Genomic DNA, 17308 nt, shown 5'->3' on the forward strand with positions numbered 1-17308 from the left:
TGCCTGTCTTGTAAACAGGAGACCCTGAGTTCAAATCTCAGCAGTGCCTTGTTTTCATCATCTCAGAAACAAACTTCCTAGCTAAGAATTGGGAATTTCAATGACGTATAACTCAAATTTTCCGTGGCTACGTCTCTACTAATAATGCAATTGTGATTTTAAGAATTTCTTCTGCATAAGAAATGAACCAGTCCTCAGGGTTTTAATTCCAACTTTTCAATCTTTCCTAATTTTTCCTCCTTTTGGCCCTGCTGTGGCATTCCTTCAATCTGCCTATTCTGTGTCATAACTTGGAAGAAAAGCAAGTCCCAAATTGAAGCTGTGCTAAAAGATGGATCATTCAATTATAGAATTTCAAAACATAAGGCCTTGTCATTGAACCAGAATCTATTGCATACTGCAAATTGTCAATGTCGTTGAATGAATGCTATTCATAATTTACTTGGTTTCTTAATTGTCATGACTGAAAATGAAATCCTGTTCCACGTTTTTGCTGTGCATGGAATACAACTCAACTCAATGTTGTTTCGCTAAGTTAACCACTTGAAATGTTCGATTGGTTCTTATGTGTTCCCTGCATTTCACGTGGAAAGCTTGTGGCGCTGTGGCTTAGTTGGTTAAAGAGCCTGTCTTGTAAACAGGAGATCCTGAGTTCGAATCTCAGCAGTGCCTTGTTTTCATCATCTCAGAAACAAACTTCCTATCTTAAAAATGGGAATTCCATTGACGTACAACCTCAAACTTACCATGGCTACGTCTCTACTGATAGTGCAATTGTGAAATTTAGAGTTTCTTCTGCATAAGAAATGAACCAGTGCTCAGGGTTTTAATACATGTGGCAAGTACGTAGCGCTGTGGCTTAGTTGTCTAAAGTGCCTGTCTTGTAAACAGGAGACCCTGAGTTCAAATCTCAGCAGTGCCTTGTTTTCATCATCTCAGAAACAAACTTCCTAGCTAAGAATTGGGAATTTCAATGACGTATAACTCAAATTTTCCGTGGCTACGTCTCTACTAATAATGCAATTGTGATTTTAAGAATTTCTTCTGCATAAGAAATGAACCAGTCCTCAGGGTTTTAATTCCAACTTTTCAATCTTTCCTAATTTTTCCTCCTTTTGGCCCTGCTGTGGCATTCCTTCAATCTGCCTATTCTGTGTCATAACTTGGAAGAAAAGCAAGTCCCAAATTGAAGCTGTGCTAAAAGATGGATCATTCAATTATAGAATTTCAAAACATAAGGCCTTGTCATTGAACCAGAATCTATTGCATACTGCAAATTGTCAATGTCGTTGAATGAATGCTATTCATAATTTACTTGGTTTCTTAATTGTCATGACTGAAAATGAAATCCTGTTCCACGTTTTTGCTGTGCATGGAATACAACTCAACTCAATGTTGTTTCGCTAAGTTAACCACTTAAAATGTTCGATTGGTTCTTATGTGTTCCCTGCATTTCACGTGGAAAGCTTGTGGCGCTGTGGCTTAGTTGGTTAAAGAGCCTGTCTTGTAAACAGGAGATCCTGAGTTCGAATCTCAGCAGTGCCTTGTTTTCATCATCTCAGAAACAAACTTCCTATCTTAAAAATGGGAATTCCATTGACGTACAACCTCAAACTTACCATGGCTACGTCTCTACTGATAGTGCAATTGTGAAATTTAGAGTTTCTTCTGCATAAGAAATGAACCAGTGCTCAGGGTTTTAATACATGTGGCAAGTACGTAGCGCTGTGGCTTAGTTGTCTAAAGTGCCTGTCTTGTAAACAGGAGACCCTGAGTTCAAATCTCAGCAGTGCCTTGTTTTCATCATCTCAGAAACAAACTTCCTAGCTAAGAAATGGGAATTTCAATGACGTATAACACAAATTTTCCGTGGCTACGTCTCTACTAATAATGCAATTGTGATTTTAAGAATTTCTTCTGCATAAGAAATGAACCAGTCCTCAGGGTTTTAATTCCAACTTTTCAATCTTTCCTAATTTTTCCTCCTTTTGGCCCTGCTGTGGCATTCCTTCAATCTGCCTATTCTGTGTCATAACTTGGAAGAAAAACAAGTCCCAAATTGAAGCTGTGCTAAAAGATGGATCATTCAATTATAGAATTTCAAAACATAAGGCCTTGTCATTGAACCAGAATCTATTGCATACTGCAAATTGTCAATGTCGTTGAATGAATGCTATTCATAATTTACTTGGTTTCTTAATTGTCATGACTGAAAATGAAATCCTGTTCCACGTTTTTGCTGTGCATGGAATACAACTCAACTCAATGTTGTTTCGCTAAGTTAACCACTTGAAATGTTCGATTGGTTCTTATGTATTCCCTGCATTTCACGTGGAAAGCTTGTGGCGCTGTGGCTTAGTTGGTTAAAGTGCCTGTCTTGTAAACAGGAGATCCTGAGTTCAAATCTCAGCAGTGCCTTGTTTTCATCATCTCAAAAACAAACTTCTTATCTTAAAAATGTGAATTCCATTGACGTACAACCTCAAACTTACCATGGCTACGTCTCGACTGATAGTGAAATTTAGAGTTTCTTCTGCATAAGAAATGAACCAGTGCTCAGGGTTTTAATACATGTGGTAAGTACGTAGCGCTGTGGCTTAGTTGTTTAAAGTGCCTGTCTTGTAAACAGGAGACCCTGAGTTCAAATCTCAGCAGTGCCTTGTTTTCATCATTCATGTCAGAAACAAACTTCATAGCTAAGAAATGGGAATTTCAATGACGTATAACTCAAATTTTCCGTGGCTACGTCTCTACTAATAATGCAATTGTGATTTTAAGAATTTCTTCTGCATAAGAAATGAACCAGTCCTCAGGGTTTTAATTCCAACTTTTCAATCTTTCCTAATTTTTCCTCCTTTTGGCCCTGCTGTGGCATTCCTTCAATCTGCCTATTCTGTGTCATAACTTGGAAGAAAAACAAGTCCCAAATTGAAGCTGTGCTAAAAGATGGATCATTCAATTATAGAATTTCAAAACATAAGGCCTTGTCATTGAACCATAATCTATTGCATACTGCAAATTGTCAATGTCGTTGAATGAATGCTATTCATAATTTACTTGGTTTCTTAATTGTCATTACTGAAAATGAAATCCTGTTCCACGTTTTTGCTGTGCATGGAATACAACTCAACTCAATGTTGTTTCGCTAAGTTAACCACTTGAAATCTTAGATTTCAAGTGAAATTGTGAAATTTAGAGTTTCTTCTGCATAAGAAATGAACCAGTGCTCAGGGTTTTAATACATGTGGTAAGTACGTAGCGCTGTGGCTTAGTTGTCTAAAGTGCCTGTCTTGTAAACAGGAGACCCTGAGTTCAAATCTCAGCAGTGCCTTGTTTTCATCATCTCAGAAACAAACTTCCTATCTAAGAAATGGGAATTTCAATGACGTATAACTCAAATTTTCTGTGGCTACGTCTCTACTAATAATGCAATTGTGATTTTAAGAATTTCTTCTGCATAAGAAATGAACCAGTCCTCAGGGTTTTAATTCCAACTTTTCAATCTTTCCTAATTTTTCCTCCTTTTGGCCCTGCTGTGGCATTCCTTCAATCTGCCTATTCTGTGTCATAACTTGGAAGAAAAACAAGTCCCAAATTGAAGCTGTGCTAAAAGATGGATCATTCAATTATAGAATTTCAAAACATAAGGCCTTGTCATTGAACCAGAATCTATTGCATACTGCAAATTGTCAATGTCGTTGAATGAATGCTATTCATAATTTACTTGGTTTCTTAATTGTCATGACTGAAAATGAAATCCTGTTCCACGTTTTTGCTGTGCATGGAATACAACTCAACTCAATGTTGTTTCGCTAAGTTAACCACTTGAAATGTTCGATTGGTTCTTATGTGTTCCCTGCATTTCACGTGGAAAGCTTGTGGCGCTGTGGCTTAGTTGGTTAAAGTGCCTGTCTTGTAAACAGGAGATCCTGAGTTCAAATCTCAGCAGTGCCTTGTTTTCATCATCTCAAAAACAAACTTCCTATCTTAAAAATTGGAATTCCATTGACGTACAACCTCAAACTTACCATGGCTACGTCTCGACTGATAGTGAAATTTAGAGTTTCTTCTGCATAAGAAATGAACCAGTGCTCAGGGTTTTAATACATGTGGTAAGTACGTAGCGCTGTGGCTTAGTTGTTTAAAGTGCCTGTCTTGTAAACAGGAGACCCTGAGTTCAAATCTCAGCAGTGCCTTGTTTTCATCATTCATGTCAGAAACAAACTTCATAGCTAAGAAATGGGAATTTCAATGACGTATAACTCAAATTTTCCGTGGCTACGTCTCTACTAATAATGCAATTGTGATTTTAAGAATTTCTTCTGCATAAGAAATGAACCAGTCCTCAGGGTTTTAATTCCAACTTTTCAATCTTTCCTAATTTTTCCTCCTTTTGGCCCTGCCGTGGCATTCCTTCAATCTGCCTATTCTGTGTCATAACTTGGAAGAAAAACAAGTCCCAAATTGAAGCTGTGCTAAAAGATGGATCATTCAATTATAGAATTTCAAAACATAAGGCTTTGTCATTGAACCATAATCTATTGCATACTGCAAATTGTCAATGTCGTTGAATGAATGCTATTCATAATTTACTTGGTTTCTTAATTGTCATGACTGAAAATGAAATCCTGTTCCACGTTTTTGCTGTGCATGGAATACAACTCAACTCAATGTTGTTTCGCTAAGTTAACCACTTGAAATGTTCGATTGGTTCTTATGTGTTCCCTGCATTTCACGTCGAAAGCTTGTGGCGCTGTGGCTTAGTTGGTTAAAGCGCCTGTCTTGTAAACAGGAGATCCTGAGTTCGAATCTCAGCAGTGCCTTGTTTTCATCATCTCAGAAACAAACTTCCTATCTTGAAAATGGGAATTCCATTGACGTACAACCTTAAACTTACCATGGCTACGTCTCTACTAATAATGCAATTGTGATTTTAAGAATTTCTTCTGCATAAGAAATGAACCAGTGCTCAGGGTTTTAATACATGTGGTAAGTACGTAGCGCTGTGGCTTAGTTGTCTAAAGTGCCTGTCTTGTAAACAGGAGACTCTGAGTTCAAATCTCAGCAGTGCCTTGTTTTCATCATCTCAGAAACAAACTTCCTAGCTAAGAAATGGGAATTTCAATGACGTATAACACAAATTTTCCGTGACTACGTCTCTACTAATAATGCAATTGTGATTTTAAGAATTTCTTCTGCATAAGAAATGAACCAGTCCTCAGGGTTTTAATTCCAACTTTTCAATCTTTCCTAATTTTTCCTCCTTTTGGCCCTGCTGTGGCATTCCTTCAATCTGCCTATTCTGTGTCATAACTTGGAAGAAAAGCAAGTCCCAAATTGAAGCTGTGCTAAAAGATGGATCATTCAATTATAGAATTTCAAAACATAAGGCCTTGTCATTGAACCAGAATCTATTGCATACTGCAAATTGTCAATGTCGTTGAATGAATGCTATTCATAATTTACTTGGTTTCTTAATTGTCATGACTGAAAATGAAATCCTGTTCCACGTTTTTGCTGTGCATGGAATACAACTCAACTCAATGTTGTTTCGCTAAATCAACCACTTGAAATGTTCGATTGGTTCTTATGTGTTCCCTGCATTTCACGTGGAAAGCTTGTGGCGCTGTGGCTTAGTTGGTTAAAGCGCCTGTCTTGTAAACAGGAGATCCTGAGTTCGAATCTCAGCAGTGCCTTGTTTTCATCATCTCAGAAACAAACTTCCTATCTTAAAAATGGGAATTCCATTGACGTACAACCTCAAACTTACCATGGCTACGTCTCTACTAATATTGCAATTGTGATTTTAAGAATTTCTTCTGCATAAGAAATGAACCAGTGCTCAGGGTTTTAATACATGTGGTAAGTACGTAGCGCTGTGGCTTAGTTGTCTAAAGTGCCTGTCTTGTAAACCGGAGACCCTGAGTTCAAATCTCAGCAGTGCCTTGTTTTCATCATCTCAGAAACAAACTTCCTAGCTAAGAAATGGGAATTTCAATGACGTATAACACAAATTTTCCGTGGCTACGTCTCTACTAATAATGCAATTGTGATTTTAAGAATTTCTTCTGCATAAGAAATGAACCAGTCCTCAGGGTTTTAATTCCAACTTTTCAATCTTTCCTAATTTTTCCTCCTTTTGGCCCTGCTGTGGCATTCCTTCAATCTGCCTATTCTGTGTCATAACTTGGAAGAAAAACAAGTCCCAAATTGAAGCTGTGCTAAAAGATGGATCATTCAATTATAGAATTTCAAAACATAAGGCCTTGTCATTGAACCAGAATCTATTGCATACTGCAAATTGTCAATGTCGTTGAATGAATGCTATTCATAATTTACTTGGTTTCTTAATTGTCATGACTGAAAATGAAATCCTGTTCCACGTTTTTGCTGTGCATGGAATACAACTCAACTCAATGTTGTTTCGCTAAGTTAACCACTTGAAATGTTCGATTGGTTCTTATGTGTTCCCTGCATTTCACGTGGAAAGCTTGTGGCGCTGTGGCTTAGTTGGTTAAAGCGCCTGTCTTGAAAACAGGAGATCCTGAGTTCGAATCTCAGCAGTGCCTTGTTTTCATCATCTCAGAAACAAACTTCCTATCTTAAAAATGTGAATTCCATTGACGTACAACCTCAAACTTACCATGGCTACGTCTCTACTGATAGTGCAATTGTGAAATTTAGAGTTTCTTCTGCATAAGAAATGAACCAGTGCTCAGCGTTTTAATACATGTGGTAAGTACGTAGCGCTGTGGCTTAGTTGTCTAAAGTGCCTGTCTTGTAAACCGGAGACCCTGAGTTCAAATCTCAGCAGTGCCTTGTTTTCATCATCTCAGAAACAAACTTCCTAGCTAAGAAATGGGAATTTCAATGACGTATAACACAAATTTTCCGTGACTACGTCTCTACTAATAATGCAATTGTGATTTTAAGAATTTCTTCTGCATAAGAAATGAACCAGTCCTCAGGGTTTTAATTCCAACTTTTCAATCTTTCCTAATTTTTCCTCCTTTTGGCCCTGCTGTGGCATTCCTTCAATCTGCCTATTCTGTGTCATAACTTGGAAGAAAAGCAAGTCCCAAATTGAAGCTGTGCTAAAAGATGGATCATTCAATTATAGAATTTCAAAACATAAGGCCTTGTCATTGAACCAGAATCTATTGCATACTGCAAATTGTCAATGTCGTTGAATGAATGCTATTCATAATTTACTTGGTTTCTTAATTGTCATGACTGAAAATGAAATCCTGTTCCGCGTTTTTGCTGTGCATGGAATACAACTCAACTCAATGTTGTTTCGCTAAGTCAACCACTTGAAATGTTCGATTGGTTCTTATGTGTTCCCTGCATTTCACGTGGAAAGCTTGTGGCGCTGTGGCTTAGTTGGTTAAAGCGCCTGTCTTGTAAACAGGAGATCCTGAGTTCGAATCTCAGCAGTGCCTTGTTTTCATCATCTCAGAAACAAACTTCCTATCTTAAAAATGGGAATTCCATTGACGTACAACCTCAAACTTACCATGGCTACGTCTCTACTAATATTGCAATTGTGATTTTAAGAATTTCTTCTGCATAAGAAATGAACCAGTGCTCAGGGTTTTAATACATGTGGTAAGTACGTAGCGCTGTGGCTTAGTTGTCTAAAGTGCCTGTCTTGTAAACAGGAGACCCTGAGTTCAAATCTCAGCAGTGCCTTGTCTTCATCATCTCAGAAACAAACTTCCTAGCTAAGAAATGTGAATTTCAATGACGTATAACACAAATTTTCCGTGGCTACGTCTCTACTAATAATGCAATTGTGATTTTAAGAATTTCTTCTGCATAAGAAATGAACCAGTGCTCAGGGTTTTAATACATGTGGTAAGAACGTAGCGCTGTGGCTTAGTTGTCTAAAGTGCCTGTCTTGTAAACAGGAGACCCTGAGTTCAAATCTCAGCAGTGCCTTGTCTTCCTCATCTCAGAAACAAACTTCCTAGCTAAGAAATGGGAATTTCAATGACGTATAACACAAATTTTCCGTGGCTACGTCTCTACTAATAATGCAATTGTGATTTTAAGAATTTCTTCTGCATAAGAAATGAACCAGTCCTCAGGGTTTTAATTCCAACTTTTCAATCTTTCCTAATTTTTCCTCCTTTTGGCCCTGCTGTGGCATTCCTTCAATCTGCCTATTCTGTGTCATAACTTGGAAGAAAAGCAAGTCCCAAATTGAAGCTGTGCTAAAAGATGGATCATTCAATTATAGAATTTCAAAACATAAGGCCTTGTCATTGAACCAGAATCTATTGCATACTGCAAATTGTCAATGTCGTTGAATGAATGCTATTCATAATTTACTTGGTTTCTTAATTGTCATGACTGAAAATGAAATCCTGTTCCACGTTTTTGCTGTGCATGGAATACAACTCAACTCAATGTTGTTTCGCTAAGTTAACCACTTGAAATGTTCGATTGGTTCTTATGTGTTCCCTGCATTTCACGTGGAAAGCTTGTGGCGCTGTGGCTTAGTTGGTTAAAGCGCCTGTCTTGTAAACAGGAGATCCTGAGTTCGAATCTCAGCAGTGCCTTCTTTTCATCATGTCAGAAACAAACTTCCTATCTTAAAAATGTGAATTCCATTGACGTACAACCTCAAACTTACCATGGCTACGTCTCTACTGATAGTGCAATTGTGAAATTTAGAGTTTCTTCTGCATAAGAAATGAACCAGTGATCAGGGTTTTAATACATGTGGTAAGTACGTAGCGCTGTGGCTTAGTTGTCTAAAGTGCCTGTCTTGTAAACAGGAGACCCTGAGTTCAAATCTCAGCAGTGCCTTGTCTTCATCATCTCAGAAACAAACTTCCTAGCTAAGAAATGTGAATTTCAATGACGTATAACACAAATTTTCCGTGGCTACGTCTCTACTAATAATGCAATTGTGATTTTAAGAATTTCTTCTGCATAAGAAATGAACCAGTGCTCAGGGTTTTAATACATGTGGTAAGAACGTAGCGCTGTGGCTTAGTTGTCTAAAGTGCCTGTCTTGTAAACAGGAGACCCTGAGTTCAAATCTCAGCAGTGCCTTGTCTTCCTCATCTCAGAAACAAACTTCCTAGCTAAGAAATGGGAATTTCAATGACGTATAACACAAATTTTCCGTGGCTACGTCTCTACTAATAATGCAATTGTGATTTTAAGAATTTCTTCTGCATAAGAAATGAACCAGTCCTCAGGGTTTTAATTCCAACTTTTCAATCTTTCCTAATTTTTCCTCCTTTTGGCCCTGCTGTGGCATTCCTTCAATCTGCCTATTCTGTGTCATAACTTGGAAGAAAAACAAGTCCCAAATTGAAGCTGTGCTAAAAGATGGATCATTCAATTATAGAATTTCAAAACATAAGGCCTTGTCATTGAACCAGAATCTATTGCATACTGCAAATTGTCAATGTCGTTGAATGAATGCTATTCATAATTTACTTGGTTTCTTAATTGTCATGACTGAAAATGAAATCCTGTTCCACGTTTTTGCTGTGCATGGAATACAACTCAACTCAATGTTGTTTCGCTAAGTCAACCACTTGAAATGTTCGATTGGTTCTTATGTGTTCCCTGCATTTCACGTGGAAAGCTTGTGGCGCTGTGGCTTAGTTGGTTAAAGCGCCTGTCTTGTAAACAGGAGATCCTGAGTTCGAATCTCAGCAGTGCCTTGTTTTCATCATCTCAGAAACAAACTTCCTATCTTAAAAATGGGAATTCCATTGACGTACAACCTCAAACTTACCATGGCTACGTCTCTACTAATAATGCAATTGTGATTTTAAGAATTTCTTCTGCATAAGAAATGAACCAGTGCTCAGGGTTTTAATACATGTGGTAAGTACGTAGCGCTGTGGCTTAGTTGTCTAAAGTGCCTGTCTTGTAAACAGGAGACTCTGAGTTCAAATCTCAGCAGTGCCTTGTTTTCATCATCTCAGAAACAAACTTCCTAGCTAAGAAATGGGAATTTCAATGACGTATAACACAAATTTTCCGTGACTACGTCTCTACTAATAATGCAATTGTGATTTTAAGAATTTCTTCTGCATAAGAAATGAACCAGTCCTCAGGGTTTTAATTCCAACTTTTCAATCTTTCCTAATTTTTCCTCCTTTTGGCCCTGCTGTGGCATTCCTTCAATCTGCCTATTCTGTGTCATAACTTGGAAGAAAAGCAAGTCCCAAATTGAAGCTGTGCTAAAAGATGGATCATTCAATTATAGAATTTCAAAACATAAGGCCTTGTCATTGAACCAGAATCTATTGCATACTGCAAATTGTCAATGTCGTTGAATGAATGCTATTCATAATTTACTTGGTTTCTTAATTGTCATGACTGAAAATGAAATCCTGTTCCACGTTTTTGCTGTGCATGGAATACAACTCAACTCAATGTTGTTTCGCTAAGTCAACCACTTGAAATGCTCGATTGGTTCTTATGTGTTCCCTGCATTTCACGTGGAAAGCTTGTGGCGCTGTGGCTTAGTTGGTTAAAGCGCCTGTCTTGTAAACAGGAGATCCTGAGTTCGAATCTCAGCAGTGCCTTGTTTTCATCATCTCAGAAACAAACTTCCTATCTTAAAAATGGGAATTCCATTGACGTACAACCTCAAAGTTACCATGGCTACGTCTCTACTAATAATGCAATTGTGATTTTAAGAATTTCTTCTGCATAAGAAATGAACCAGTGCTCAGGGTTTTAATACATGTGGTAAGTACGTAGCGCTGTGGCTTAGTTGTCTAAAGTGCCTGTCTTGTAAACAGGAGACCCTGAGTTCAAATCTCAGCAGTGCCTTGTTTTCATCATCTCAGAAACAAACTTCCTAGCTAAGAAATGGGAATTTCAATGACTTATAACACAAATTTTCCGTGGCTACGTCTCTACTAATAATGCAATTATGATTTTAAGAATTTCTTCTGCATAAGAAATGAACCAGTCCTCAGGGTTTTAATTCCAACTTTTCAATCTTTCCTAATTTTTCCTCCTTTTGGCCCTGCTGTGGCATTCCTTCAATCTGCCTATTCTGTGTCATAACTTGGAAGAAAAGCAAGTCCCAAATTGAAGCTGTGCTAAAAGATGGATCATTCAATTATAGAATTTCAAAACATAAGGCCTTGTCATTGAACCAGAATCTATTGCATACTGCAAATTGTCAATGTCGTTGAATGAATGCTATTCATAATTTACTTGGTTTCTTAATTGTCATGACTGAAAATGAAATCCTGTTCCACGTTTTTGCTGTGCATGGAATACAACTCAACTCAATGTTGTTTCGCTAAGTTAACCACTTGAAATGTTCGATTGGTTCTTATGTGTTCCCTGCATTTCACGTGGAAAGCTTGTGTGCTGTGGCTTAGTTGGTTAAAGCGCCTGTCTTGTAAACAGGAGATCCTGAGTTCGAATCTCAGCAGTGCCTTCTTTTCATCATGTCAGAAACAAACTTCCTATCTTAAAAATGTGAATTCCATTGACGTACAACCTCAAACTTACCATGGCTACGTCTCTACTGATAGTGCAATTGTGAAATTTAGAGTTTCTTCTGCATAAGAAATGAACCAGTGCTCAGGGTTTTAATACATGTGGTAAGTACGTAGCGCTATGGCTTAGTTGTCTAAAGTGCCTGTCTTGTAAACAGGAGACCCTGAGTTCAAATCTCAGCAGTGCCTTGTCTTCATCATCTCAGAAACAAACTTCCTAGCTAAGAAATGTGAATTTCAATGACGTATAACACAAATTTTCCGTGGCTACGTCTCTACTAATAATGCAATTGTGATTTTAAGAATTTCTTCTGCATAAGAAATGAACCAGTGCTCAGGGTTTTAATACATGTGGTAAGAACGTAGCGCTGTGGCTTAGTTGTCTAAAGTGCCTGTCTTGTAAACAGGAGACCCTGAGTTCAAATCTCAGCAGTGCCTTGTCTTCCTCATCTCAGAAACAAACTTCCTAGCTAAGAAATGGGAATTTCAATGACGTATAACACAAATTTTCCGTGGCTACGTCTCTACTAATAATGCAATTGTGATTTTAAGAATTTCTTCTGCATAAGAAATGAACCAGTCCTCAGGGTTTTAATTCCAACTTTTCAATCTTTCCTAATTTTTCCTCCTTTTGGCCCTGCTGTGGCATTCCTTCAATCTGCCTATTCTGTGTCATAACTTGGAAGAAAAACAAGTCCCAAATTGAAGCTGTGCTAAAAGATGGATCATTCAATTATAGAATTTCAAAACATAAGGCCTTGTCATTGAACCAGAATCTATTGCATACTGCAAATTGTCAATGTCGTTGAATGAATGCTATTCATAATTTACTTGGTTTCTTAATTGTCATGACTGAAAATGAAATCCTGTTCCACGTTTTTGCTGTGCATGGAATACAACTCAACTCAATGTTGTGTCGCTAAGTCAACCACTTGAAATGTTCGATTGGTTCTTATGTGTTCCCTGCATTTCACGTGGAAAGCTTGTGGTGCTGTGGCTTAGTTGGTTAAAGCGCCTGTCTTGTAAACAGGAGATCCTGAGTTCGAATCTCAGCGGTGCCTTGTTTTCATCATCTCAGAAACAAACTTCCTATCTTAAAAATGGGAATTCCATTGACGTACAACCTCAAACTTACCATGGCTACGTCTCTACTAATAATGCAATTGTGATTTTAAGAATTTCTTCTGCATAAGAAATGAACCAGTGCTCAGGGTTTTAATACATGTGGTAAGTACGTAGCGCTGTGGCTTAGTTGTCTAAAGTGCCTGTCTTGTAAACAGGAGACCCTGAGTTCAAATCTCAGCAGTGCCTTGTATTCATCATCTCAGAAACAAACTTCCTAGCTAAGAAATGGGAATTTCAATGACGTATAACACAAATTTTCTGTGGCTACGTCTCTACTAATAATGCAATTGTGATTTTAAGAATTTCTTCTGCATAAGAAATGAACCAGTCCTCAGGGTTTTAATTCCAACTTTTCAATCTTTCCTAATTTTTCCTCCTTTTGGCCCTGCTGTGGCATTCCTTCAATCTGCCTATTCTGTGTCATAACTTGGAAGAAAAACAAGTCCCAAATTGAAGCTGTGCTAAAAGATGGATCATTCAATTATAGAATTTCAAAACATAAGGCCTTGTCATTGAACCAGAATCTATTGCATACTGCAAATTGTCAATGTCGTTGAATGAATGCTATTCATAATTTACTTGGTTTCTTAATTGTCATGACTGAAAATGAAATCCTGTTCCACGTTTTTGCTGTGCATGGAATACAACTCAACTCAATGTTGTTTCGCTAAGTCAACCACTTGAAATGTTCGATTGGTTCTTATGTGTTCCCTGCATTTCACGTGGAAAGCTTGTGGCGCTGTGGCTTAGTTGGTTAAAGCGCCTGTCTTGTAAACAGGAGATCCTGAGTTCGAATCTCAGCGGTGTCTTGTTTTCATCATCTCAGAAACAAACTTCCTATCTTAAAAATGGGAATTCCATTGACGTACAACCTCAAACTTACCATGGCTACGTCTCTACTAATAATGCAATTGTGATTTTAAGAATTTCTTCTGCATAAGAAATGAACCAGTGCTCAGGGTTTTAATACATGTGGTAAGTACGTAGCGCTGTGGCTTAGTTGTCTAAAGTGCCTGTCTTGTAAACAGGAGACCCTGAGTTCAAATCTCAGCAGTGCCTTGTTTTCATCATCTCAGAAACAAACTTCCTAGCTAAGAAATGGGAATTTCAATGACTTATAACACAAATTTTCCGTGGCTACGTCTCTACTAATAATGCAATTGTGATTTTAAGAATTTCTTCTGCATAAGAAATGAACCAGTGCTCAGGGTTTTAATACATGTGGTAAGTACGTAGCGCTGTGGCTTAGTTGTCTAAAGTGCCTGTCTTGTAAACAGGAGACCCTGAGTTCAAATCTCAGCAGTGCCTTGTTTTCATCATCTCAGAAACAAACTTCCTAGCTAAGAAATGGGAATTTCAATGACGTATAACACAAATTTTCCGTGGCTACGTCTCTACTAATAATGCAATTGTGATTTTAAGAATTTCTTCTGCATAAGAAATGAACCAGTCCTCAGGGTTTTAATTCCAACTTTTCAATCTTTCCTAATTTTTCCTCCTTTTGGCCCTGCTGTGGCATTCCTTCAATCTGCCTATTCTGTGTCATAACTTGGAAGAAAAACAAGTCCCAAATTGAAGCTGTGCTAAAAGATGGATCATTCAATTATAGAATTTCAAAACATAAGGCCTTGTCATTGAACCAGAATCTATTGCATACTGCAAATTGTCAATGTCGTTGAATGAATGCTATTCATAATTTAGTTGGTTTCTTAATTGTCATGACTGAAAATGAAATCCTGTTCCACGTTTTTGCTGTGCATGGAATACAACTCAACTCAATGTTGTTTCGCTAAGTTAACCACTTGAAATGTTCGATTGGTTCTTATGTGTTCCCTGCATTTCACGTGGAAAGCTTGTGGCGCTGTGGCTTAGTTGGTTAAAGCGCCTGTCTTGTAAACAGGAGATCCTGAGTTCGAATCTCAGCAGTGCCTTGTTTTCATCATCTCAGAAACAAACTTCCTATCTTAAAAATGTGAATTCCATTGACGTACAACCTCAAACTTACCATGGCTACGTCTCTACTGATAGTGCAATTGTGAAATTTAGAGTTTATTCTGCATAAGAAATGAACCAGTCCTCAGGGTTTTAATTTATGTGGTAAGTACGTAGCGCTGTGGCTTAGTTGTCTAAAGTGCCTGTCTTGTAAACAGGAGACCCTGAGTTCAAATCTCAGCAGTGCCTTGTTTTCATCATCTCAGAAACAAACTTCCTATCTTAAAAATGGGAATTCCATTGACGTACAACCTCAAACTTACCATGGCTACGTCAATGGTGATAGTGCAATTGTGAAATTTAGAGTTTCTTCTGCATAAGAAATGAACCAGTGCTCAGGGTTTTAATACATGTGGTAAGTACGTAGCGCTGTGGCTTAGTTGTCTAAAGTGCCTGTCTTGTAAACAGGAGACCCTGAGTTCAAATCTCAGCAGTGCCTTGTTTTCATCATCTCAGAAACAAACTTCCTAGCTTAAAAATGGGAATTCCATTGACGTACAACCTCAAACTTACCATGGCTACGTCAATGGTGATAGTGCAATTGTGAAATTTAGAGTTTCTTCTGCATAAGAAATGAACCAGTGCTCAGGGTTTTAATACATGTGGTAAGTACGTAGCGCTGTGGCTTAGTTGTCTAAAGTGCCTGTCTTGTAAACAGGAGACCCTGAGTTCAAATCTCAGCAGTGCCTTGTTTTCATCATCTCAGAAACAAACTTCCTAGCTTAAAAATGGGAATTCCATTGACGTACAACCTCAAACTTACCATGGCTACGTCAATGGTGATAGTGCAATTGTGAAATTTAGAGTTTCTTCTGCATAAGAAATGAACCAGTGCTCAGGGTTTTAATACATGTGGTAAGTACGTAGCGCTGTGGCTTAGTTGTCTAAAGTGCCTGTCTTGTAAACAGGAGACCCTGAGTTCAAATCTCAGCAGTGCCTTGTTTTCATCATCTCAGAAACAAACTTCCTAGCTAAGAAATGGGAATTTCAATGACTTATAACACAAATTTTCCGTGGCTACGTCTCTACTAATAATGCAATTATGATTTTAAGAATTTCTTCTGCATAAGAAATGAACCAGTCCTCAGGGTTTTAATTCCAACTTTTCAATCTTTCCTAATTTTTCCTCCTTTTGGCCCTGCTGTGGCATTCCTTCAATCTGCCTATTCTGTGTCATAACTTGGAAGAAAAGCAAGTCCCAAATTGAAGCTGTGCTAAAAGATGGATCATTCAATTATAGAATTTCAAAACATAAGGCCTTGTCATTGAACCAGAATCTATTGCATACTGCAAATTGTCAATGTCGTTGAATGAATGCTATTCATAATTTACTTGGTTTCTTAATTGTCATGACTGAAAATGAAATCCTGTTCCACGTTTTTGCTGTGCATGGAATACAACTCAACTCAATGTTGTTTCGCTAAGTCAACCACTTGAAATGTTCGATTGGTTCTTATGTGTTCCCTGCATTTCACGTGGAAAGCTTGTGGCGCTGTGGCTTAGTTGGTTAAAGCGCCTGTCTTGTAAACAGGAGATCCTGAGTTCGAATCTCAGCAGTGCCTTGTTTTCATCATCTCAGAAACAAACTTCCTATCTTGAAAATGGGAATTCCATTGACGTACAACCTTAAACTTACCATGGCTACGTCTCTACTAATAATGCAATTGTGATTTTAAGAATTTCTTCTGCATAAGAAATGAACCAGTGCTCAGGGTTTTAATACATGTGGTAAGTACGTAGCGCTGTGGCTTAGTTGTCTAAAGTGCCTGTCTTGTAAACAGGAGACTCTGAGTTCAAATCTCAGCAGTGCCTTGTTTTCATCATCTCAGAAACAAACTTCCTAGCTAAGAAATGGGAATTTCAATGACGTATAACACAAATTTTCCGTGACTACGTCTCTACTAATAATGCAATTGTGATTTTAAGAATTTCTTCTGCATAAGAAATGAACCAGTCCTCAGGGTTTTAATTCCAACTTTTCAATCTTTCCTAATTTTTCCTCCTTTTGGCCCTGCTGTGGCATTCCTTCAATCTGCCTATTCTGTGTCATAACTTGGAAGAAAAACAAGTCCCAAATTGAAGCTGTGCTAAAAGATGGATCATTCAATTATAGAATTTCAAAACAAGACGGGAAAATGAAATCCTGTTCCACGTTTTTGCTGTGCATGGAATACAACTCAACTCAATGTTGTTTCGCTAAGTCAACCACTTGAAATGTTCGATTGGTTCTTATGTGTTCCCTGCATTTCACGTGGAAATCTTGTGGCGCTGTGGCTTAGTTGGTCAAAGCGCCTGTCTTGTAAACAGGAGATCCTGAGTTCAAATCTCAGCAGTGCCTTGTTTTCATCATCTCAGAAACAAACTTCCTATCTTAAAAATGGGAATTCCATTGACGTACAACCTCAAACTTACCATGGCTACGTCTCTACTAATAATGCAATTGTGATTTTAAGAATTTCTTCTGCATAAGAAATGAACCAGTGCTCAGGGTTTTAATACATGTGGTAAGTACGTAGCGCTGTGGCTTAGTTGTCTAAAGTGCCTGTCTTGTAAACAGGAGACCCTGAGTTCAAATCTCAGCAGTGCCTTGTTTTCATCATCTCAGTAACAAACTTCCTAGCTAAGAAATGGGAATTTCAATGACGTATAACTCAAATTTTCCGTGGCTACGTCTCTACTAATAATGCAATTGTGATTTT

At 38.0% G+C, this 17308-nt stretch overlaps 10 non-coding genes across 10 annotated transcripts; all 10 read left to right on the forward strand.

Moving 5' to 3' along the window:
* Positions 1–4749: 4749 nt before the first annotated feature.
* On the forward strand, positions 4750–4823 carry TRNAT-UGU (transfer RNA threonine (anticodon UGU)). Its single transcript has one exon. It is a non-coding gene; the product is annotated as a tRNA-Thr (tRNA).
* Positions 4824–5622: 799 nt separating this feature from the next.
* Positions 5623–5696, forward strand: TRNAT-UGU (transfer RNA threonine (anticodon UGU)). Its single transcript has one exon. It is a non-coding gene; the product is annotated as a tRNA-Thr (tRNA).
* Positions 5697–6495: 799 nt separating this feature from the next.
* TRNAS-UGA (transfer RNA serine (anticodon UGA)) lies at positions 6496–6569 on the forward strand. The gene has a single exon. It is a non-coding gene; the product is annotated as a tRNA-Ser (tRNA).
* A 799-nt stretch (positions 6570–7368) lies between these two features.
* On the forward strand, positions 7369–7442 carry TRNAT-UGU (transfer RNA threonine (anticodon UGU)). Its single transcript has one exon. It is a non-coding gene; the product is annotated as a tRNA-Thr (tRNA).
* Positions 7443–8490: 1048 nt separating this feature from the next.
* On the forward strand, positions 8491–8564 carry TRNAT-UGU (transfer RNA threonine (anticodon UGU)). Its single transcript has one exon. It is a non-coding gene; the product is annotated as a tRNA-Thr (tRNA).
* Positions 8565–9612: 1048 nt separating this feature from the next.
* TRNAT-UGU (transfer RNA threonine (anticodon UGU)) lies at positions 9613–9686 on the forward strand. Its single transcript has one exon. It is a non-coding gene; the product is annotated as a tRNA-Thr (tRNA).
* Positions 9687–10485: 799 nt separating this feature from the next.
* TRNAT-UGU (transfer RNA threonine (anticodon UGU)) lies at positions 10486–10559 on the forward strand. Its single transcript has one exon. It is a non-coding gene; the product is annotated as a tRNA-Thr (tRNA).
* Positions 10560–14474: 3915 nt separating this feature from the next.
* Positions 14475–14548, forward strand: TRNAT-UGU (transfer RNA threonine (anticodon UGU)). The gene has a single exon. It is a non-coding gene; the product is annotated as a tRNA-Thr (tRNA).
* A 1549-nt stretch (positions 14549–16097) lies between these two features.
* TRNAT-UGU (transfer RNA threonine (anticodon UGU)) lies at positions 16098–16171 on the forward strand. The gene has a single exon. It is a non-coding gene; the product is annotated as a tRNA-Thr (tRNA).
* Positions 16172–16873: 702 nt separating this feature from the next.
* On the forward strand, positions 16874–16947 carry TRNAT-UGU (transfer RNA threonine (anticodon UGU)). Its single transcript has one exon. It is a non-coding gene; the product is annotated as a tRNA-Thr (tRNA).
* Positions 16948–17308: the final 361 nt, after the last annotated feature.

This window comes from Ranitomeya imitator, chromosome 7, assembly GCF_032444005.1.
Source record: "Ranitomeya imitator isolate aRanImi1 chromosome 7, aRanImi1.pri, whole genome shotgun sequence".
Classification (NCBI taxonomy): domain Eukaryota; kingdom Metazoa; phylum Chordata; class Amphibia; order Anura; family Dendrobatidae; genus Ranitomeya; species Ranitomeya imitator.